Raw genomic sequence first — 7892 nt, forward strand, 5'->3', positions numbered from 1 at the left:
ACGCAGTTTTCCGCCACAGGCATGGGTGAGGTTATGAAAGGATGCATCAAAAGTCCAGACGTCACAAAGCAAGCCCAATAGGTGTCAACTGACCTAGGCAGAAAAAAGTGAGGTTGGTTTCATCCATCCTTCCCACCCTCCCTCACTCTTTACATTCCTCCTTACATCTACCCAATATATGCTGAGCGTCTAAGGTAGTGTGAGGCCAGGGAGATGCAAAAGAAACTGAGCAAAGTCCCTGCCCTCAAAAACTCTCACAGAAAGGAGAGGAGGTAGGAGGCAGCCTGTAAAAAAGTCATCATTCAGTGTGATCAGTGTCAAGAGATAGCGTCAGAAAGAAGGGAGGGAAGGTGGCGAACTCCCTGGGCGCCGGGAAAGTTTTTGAGGAAAGGATCCTTGAACCATCAAACAAAGGAGGCAGTGGGCAAAGGCCCACAAGTGGAGAGAGTGGCGCTTGGGTGGAGGGTGGCCCGGAGCTGGGAGTGCTTGCAACACCCTGCAGAGGCCCTGCAGAGGCCCTGCAGAGCGGCAAGGCTGCTGGTGGGGGAATCTCATGCCGGGCTGGGGAGACGGGCCTTTATCCTCGAGACAACGGGAAAATGTCAGAGCTTTGTAACAGAACAGGGACATGACCAGATCCGCACTCTTTGAAAGCTCGTTCTGGGGTGATATACAGGGGGAGTCAGAGGGAGCAGCCGCCAGGGGCGGGGACACCTGCGGTTTCGATTGCCCGGATGAGAAATGAGTTTTGCCTGGCGTGCTCTTCATGAGCCCCTGCTGGGCTTTTTTATTTTTATATCCATTCAGAAAACGTATACTAGACCCCTTCTGGGATGCGAAGGTGAAGTGCTCTCCTCCCCATCACCACAGCTTGCAAGGTCTGCTTTCTCCCTTCTCAGAAAACCCAGCCTCCCGGATCTCTTCCCGGGGACTTCCCCCACCCCCTGCTTCTAGGGCATCTCCAAGCGCAGAGAATAAAACGGCCGGAGGAAGGTGTTCACATTGGGCAAACAGTTAGGGCCGAGTTGAGATGGACTGTGGCCACCTCCTCTGCCCCCCGGTACCAGGGAGGACATTTGGGGCTCGTAGACAAATGAATAGAGAATGGTGCCAATATTCCAAAGGACACAGGGGGGGCGGGCATTTTCTGTGAATGGAGGGCCCTGTGAAAGCAGGATCAGAAATGAGTGTAAACACTGCCTTAGCTCAGGAATTATTGGAGAGAAATAAAAATCAAGATCCTCGGAGGAATACGTGCTCCTCCGGGGAGAATCGGATTTGCCACAGTGGTGACTTTCTCTCAGATAAACCGAGGAGGAAGCAGTGCATCTGGTTGAGAGACTGAGCTAGAGCTAAAGTACGACCCTCTTCCTCTCACAGAGGAGCAAGGGAGCCTGCAACTGAGACACCCTGTGCGGTGGGCGTTTGCTTGCTCCCAACCACCTTTGCACGGATAGTCAGTGAAAAAGGGTGGATAGATATCCACATTGTTCTAACCACGCTAAGGACTTACCTTCTCTGACCGGAGGGAGGCTTTCTGTCCTTCTTTTGATATGTGACTAAGGAAAGAGGTAGCCCCGTTTGCCACTGGAAGCATCTTAGGTCCACAAAGGAAAGCAGCCTTCAAATGAAGCTGACACGGAGGGAGGCAGAACGGAGGAACGGAAACACCTATGTCCTCCAGGGCTTCGTAGAGCTGCGGGTAGTACATACTTGAGCCCACCCTACTTCCGATGTCTTTGTTCTTCGCATCTGATCTTTTGGGTTCCTTTTCAAAACAATGAGTCTGAACCTTGGAGGGCAGGAAGGTGCTATAAAGGGGTGTGGCCCCTTGCTAAGAATCTTACTGCCAACCGGGCTGCATTAACAGAGTATAGTGTCTGAAATGCGGAAGGTGACGGGCTCACTCTGCTCTCTCCTGGCCAGACCACCTCTGGGCTCTGAACTTCAGGTCCAGGACAGCAGGGAGGAGAAAGATCTTATTAGATGAGGAGCATCTGTGGCAACTGAGCTGGTTTACCCTGCAGAAGAGCAGCTCGGGGACATGGCATTTCTGACTGCGGAGTGGTCTACAGTTGGGGCTCAGGTCTAGCAAAGTGGGGTTTGGTGTCTGGTGCTGTTGCTTTCGTCAGTGGCCTTGCCTAGGTTACATCACATGTCTGTGCCTCAGAATCCCACCTACCTCACAGTGTATTAGCAAGACTAAGCGAGGCGATGCATGACAGGTGCCTGGTACTATGGGTGGCCATAGTGGTTCCTCAACTAGTATTAGATACTATTATGATTACTAGAGGTCCAGCGCACGGGATTTGTGCACTGTTGGGGGCATGGCCTGCGGGGATCGGCCTGCTGTAGAAGCGCTGCTCATCCTGGTCAGCCAAGCAGTGTTCCCACTGTGGGAGCATGCTGACCACCAGGGGGCAGCTCTTGCATTGAGCGTCTGCCCCCTGGTGGTCAGTGCACATCATAGCAACTGGTTGACCGGTCATTCTGATCGTTCCGCCATTTGGTCGCTGGGCTTTTATGTAGAGAGATTACTGCTATTAGCTGAATGGCTGTCATAGGGAAGAGGGAGAGTAGGGGGTGAGCAGAGGGAAGGGCAGCAGGCTCTATATAAGGAGTACCCTTCTCATTATTATAGCTGCCTCAGTGGCTATGAGCTTCCCACTCCTGGAGGTGTTCCAACAGAGGCTGTGTGAGCCCCCTCTCACACTCTAAGGGCCACCTCCAGTTCTTAGCCTTTGGGGTCCTTTCCACTTTTGTACCTGGTGGAGATGCCCGTGTCAGTCTGTCTGCTGGGACTTTATTTCGGTTCAGAGCAAAGGAAATGGGCAGATGGCATGGCCCAGCCAGTGTCTGCATAGGAGGGTGTAAGACTGCTTTCTGCCTCATCTCTCTGCTCAGAAAAGCCTTTGGAATTCCTTCTGAGCAAGCAGCAGGATAGGACAGGGCCGAGGGCAGGAAGAGGTGCCTTAATAAAAAATCCCAATAAAGCTCTGAGGCCCCTGGCGGCCAGGGGCAGGTCCTGGGCACAAGCCTTCCTTAGACCCACCAGTGGGGGGCCCTGACTAATATTCCTGGAGTCTGCACCTGCCCCCGACTTCATTAACAATGCTGAAGGGGCTGAGAGGTCCTGAGGGCTCTTCAGTGTTGCCTGACAATATTGCTGAGCCATGCACACCAGCCCCACCCCATCGTACGTACCCCCACCCCCATTCCAGACCCTCTGCTGAGGAACGGGCTTGATTCAATCAGCCATTTGCCTGTGGGACTGTCTGGGCCAACTGATTATGGGCAGTTGCCAGCTCCAGGGAGTCAGGCAGCCCTGGCGTGGAATTTGGAGCAAAGATTTATTAAAGAGCAGCAGAGAGGTGCCAGGTGGGGTTCTGTCCCCCCATCCCCACCCCTGCAGCCAGACCCACGGTAGGCCCCAGCCAGAGAAGGCTAGGCTGGGGTAGGTAAGGGCAGGAATAGAGGCAGAGTCCCCAGGGTGTCTGGCCTGGCCTGCTGGTCCGAGCTGGCATCCCTCCACTGGGGACTCTGGGTGGGACAAGATCAGGCCTTGTTCCCTCTACCTACCCCCTAATATAAAGCACAATGCTTTAAGGAGTTTGGGCTGAGAAAAGCTAAGTCTGGCCGGTTTGAAGACAGCCAGACAAAGGCCTAGCGCGGGACCGCCCGGAGTGCCTCGGCCCTCAGCTGCCTACAAAAGAAAGGAAAAAAGAGTGCGGACTTTGCAGTTCAGCTTAAAAAATAAACCTGTGAAACAGAGCCAGTCCCCTGCTTCCCCCGGCTCCAGCATTAGCAGGAGGGGCTGAAAACATTTGTTCACACAGGGAAGAGGGGGGGGAACCCTAAGTGCTTCTGCTTCCTTTTTTTTGCCAAATCATGCAGAAGATGCTGGCAGCTGCAAAGATTCAATTATACACAATGCAAAAAATCATTTACAAAAATAATGGCACTCGAAAAAAATGGCCTCTCCAGAAATGGCGTGGAACAATAAATCCGTTAATTAGCTAATTAATATTCAATTGGGGTCAGTGGGCTTAATAGAACCTTTCTTGGAGACCCAAGAAATTCTAAACTGCCGCGAGGCGCCTGCCCACTGCCATTATCTCAGGCATGCAGGCCCTTATCGGGCCGCCAGCTGTCCCCGAACAATGCGGGGTCCTTATCAGCTGGGGCAGCAGCCCTGGCCGCTTGCTCCAGCTCCCCCCACCCAGAGGAGCACGCAGCCTCTTGGTAATTGATATATGGCACAGCTTTGTCTAAGGCTGTTTGCTCTGCTGGTATTTAAGGCAGCGCGGGCCCCCTGATTGATTGCCATTGGCCAAGTTTCTGACGACAGTGACCATCAGTCAATGAGGAACCAGCCAATGACAGTGGCTGACGCTCTTGATGCCCTGGGCGCCTGGGCCAGGGCAGAGGCCCCACATGTGGCAACTCGGCCCGCCTGGGTTGAACTTGAGCTCTGTTGCTCTCCTCAAGTGGGAACCAGGTCCCTCGTAGACAGGCCTTTACACAGGTGACCAGCATTCCCGCCCTGCTGTGCTCAGAGGTCGGATCAGACCCTGGCTACTCTCAGTGTGGTCCATGGACCTGCTGGTCCTTCACCTTAGAACTTGTTAGAAACATAAATTCGTGGACCCTGCCTCAGATCTCCTAAATCTGAAATTCGAGGTGGGGACCAGGAGTCAATACTTTAGCAAGCTCTCTAGATCAGCAGGCGCCAACCGGTGGTCCATGGACCACTGGTGGTGGGTGAGGTCCAAAAGGTTGGCGACCACTGCTCTAGATGGTTCGGATGCACACTAAAGTTTAAGAAGCAATTGAGGAGATCAGAGTTCCCACTGCTGGCTGTGTCTTAGAATCACCGGGATGGGGAACAATTAAATATACAAGTTCCTGGGTCACTGAGGTGTGAGCCCTAAGCACTGGTGGACATTCTGGGAAAAGTAGGACTGGCCAGCAAAGAGGCAGGGAAACAAGCTACCATGGTCATGGTCCATCAGGAGTCCTGTCCAGTGGAACAAGGCTGCATGTGTCCAACAGTGCAAGCTCTGGCTATGCAGGATTTATACTGCAGAAACCCATTTGGGAGCCATCGGGTATTCAGAATGCATTTTCCACAGAAACGATGTCCACCTGGGAGGATGGGTCCCCAGGCTAACCCCCCAGACACTGTGAGGCCCATAGGGAATCTGTCTCAGAACCCTTAGCAGAAGGGTCCCTGGAATGGGACCGGGATGAGGAGGATGGAGGGGGACTTATCTATTCTCTTCCCAAGGCCGACAACACAGTGAGGCCTCAGCTACTTTCTGAATGTGCAGTTTTCTCAGCGTCCTACATGCCCCTCCTGCCCCATCTTCTCTCTTCACCCCCTGAACTCTCCTCTATCATTGCAGCCTCTCCGGCCTGCTCTTGCATGTAGGGCTCAGAGTCTATAGCTCTGTCTTCTCCCTGTCTTCCCTTAGCCCAGACCACATATCCAGAGTCACGAGCACTCAGGGGGCAGTTTGATGGCGACTCCACAAATAAAAAAGCAAGCTTGAGTCGCTGAGGGAGAAGGGCGTGAAGGGGCCTGGATTTGGAGCAGCCCAGGATGAGGAAGTAGGGAGGATCCCCACCTGGATCATCCTCTACCTGCTCCCAGATGCTGCCTGAGAGTTAGCCAAGCAATAGGAACAAGGAGACCATGGGGGCAAACACCAGGCATAACCCAGCTCAAGCTCAATGCCCCGGATCCCACGCAGGGGGAGGAGTATCTGCAGATTGCTGGGCCTAGTGATGAGAACCACGGCCAGGTGCAAGGAGGGCTGAGCATCAGCAAGTGATAGGGCCTCGGTCACAGCAGCTGGAGGCAGGGCTAGTGGGCAAAGCTGGTCTGAGCAAAGGGCATCTCTAAGCGTAGAAAGCTAGCATCCTGGGCAGGTGAGTCAGGTGAGCCCCATTACACATTAGGATAAAGTGATCAGCCCTGGGGCCCAAGGCAAGGACGAGATGTGATACTGAGCGAGACCAGAGTGATGCCTCCGGGGCCACACTGAGGCCACTGGTGGGGCTTAGTGGCCAAGGACAGGAGGAAGGCAGGAAGCCCTGGGAAGCAGCAACTGGCCAATCTGAGCAGTTCCTTTGTCTCTAATGTGACTCAGCAGCGAGGACGAGGACGCAATGGGCCGCTCCTCCCAGCTGAATCTACATTGAGAGCAGCCTCCAGGCCCTTGACCTCTGACCTCTGCGCCAGAGGATTAACAGGTGTCAGTTGTTTCTGGAGTGGCCCCCGGCCTTGTGGGGGAGGCTCTGCCGCACATTCCGCCTGTGTGGGCTGTTGGTATCACCAGCACTCAGCGTCGGGAGGATGCGCGGGATCCCAACCAAATGATCCTTTCATCGGCGTCCTCCCGGGGGCTCCCAGTGCATCAAACGGCTGTGGAAGAATATCAAGGCAAGTATCCATCATCCTTCACTCTGCTCAGTAATGTACTAACAAACCCTAACGAGAAAAATCACCCTGCGTTAAGTAAGCAAAGCGTGGACTTAAGAATCCAGGAATTTGCACAGGCTCTAACCTACCAAGTGAGCAATTAGCCTCGAAAGCTGCCCAGAACCCCAAAACAATCCCTTCTCCCACCTGTGTGCACACCAGTGAGTTTTAACCCCATGCGGCTCCCTGGTCCCTCACTGAGCAAGTCTGCTCCTTTGGACAACGGGTTTAGCCCATCTCACCAAATCGGGATTAGAGGCTACAGTGTTGGCACCACCATCCCCTTTGGGGAGTGAACATGTGGTCCCAGGTCGGGGGTGCTGCCATGCACACGCTGTTTGAGCACAAAACACCCCGATCCTTCTTTTCCCAGATCAAATCTGTTCCGGTTGTGTTTCAGGGGCCACTGGATCCAGCCCCTCTCCAGGAGGCTCCCACAGCCAGCTGTTGGGAGAAAGAGAGCCAGTGACAGACAGAGACATGGAGAGAGATTGAGAGCCTCAGAGACAGCCTTGGGAGAGAGGAAGGGGGCCTCAAGAGAGCAAGCTGGTTTGTGTGTGGGGAGGGGAAGCTCTAGTGACTGGTGATATTAGCAGGGCTCTCCTTCCCAAGTCTATGATGACAGTTGCCAGGGCAGGAATGGTGGTGGGCTGGGACCTGCAGTTTTTCCTGAATTCAAACCCCGATTTTAATCTTGAGAGACTGGTTTCCTGTGAGCCCAAAGTGGCTTCTCCTTTAAGCAGGGGACAGCCTAAGCTTGCTCCCATTTTTTGTTGTTGTTTTTTTTTTTTTTTGCCACTTGTCCCTGAAACATCAGAGCCTCAGACCCGTGTCCACTCCTACTTTACAGATGGAGAAACTGAGGCTGCCCAAGGGCACACCACGTGCACTGAGTCAGGTGCTGGGCCAGTGCAATACTCCAGGAACAGCCCTCCCCTCTCCCTTCACTACCCACCTCCTGCCCAGCCCCTCCGTCCCCGCACCTGCCTCTGTGCAGGGACATCCAGGCCCCACCGCCAGGGAAGTTTCCGCTCACCTGAACGCGGCAGCCGGAGCAGGAGGGCCTGAGTGCGCCTGCGGAGTCTGGAGCTCCTTCAACTTCAGGACTAATTGCAGAGAGGCAGTGGGCGGGCTCTTGGCAAGCGATTAACTGTCCCACGGCATGAATAATTTGCATAGAAAATGCTTTATTTTGGCAATCTATTAAAGGGCCCACAGTGCGGTGGCTTATCTCAGTCTCACAGCACGGGGAAGGCTTGGCTATCTCGTTAAGTTCTGTTGATGCATAACAATTTGAAATGGGCACAAGCTACTATGACATTTAAAGATGCCTTCACTTAATTATATTACACAAACAAGGAGCTGTTTATCCTTGGGAATAAAGTCTTTTTGAAGTCAAAGTTGGCAT

General features: G+C 53.6%; 1 long non-coding RNA gene across 1 annotated transcript; it reads right to left on the reverse strand.

The window, feature by feature from the left end:
• Positions 1-6021: 6021 nt before the first annotated feature.
• LOC107183044 lies at positions 6022-7603 on the reverse strand. The gene is made up of 2 exons (XR_001513819.1): positions 7521-7603; positions 6022-6427 (listed from the first exon to the last, which is right to left on the reverse strand). It is a non-coding gene; the product is annotated as an uncharacterized LOC107183044 (long non-coding RNA).
• Positions 7604-7892: the final 289 nt, after the last annotated feature.

This window comes from Myotis davidii, unplaced genomic scaffold, assembly GCF_000327345.1.
Source record: "Myotis davidii unplaced genomic scaffold, ASM32734v1 scaffold118, whole genome shotgun sequence".
Lineage (NCBI taxonomy): Eukaryota > Metazoa > Chordata > Mammalia > Chiroptera > Vespertilionidae > Myotis > Myotis davidii.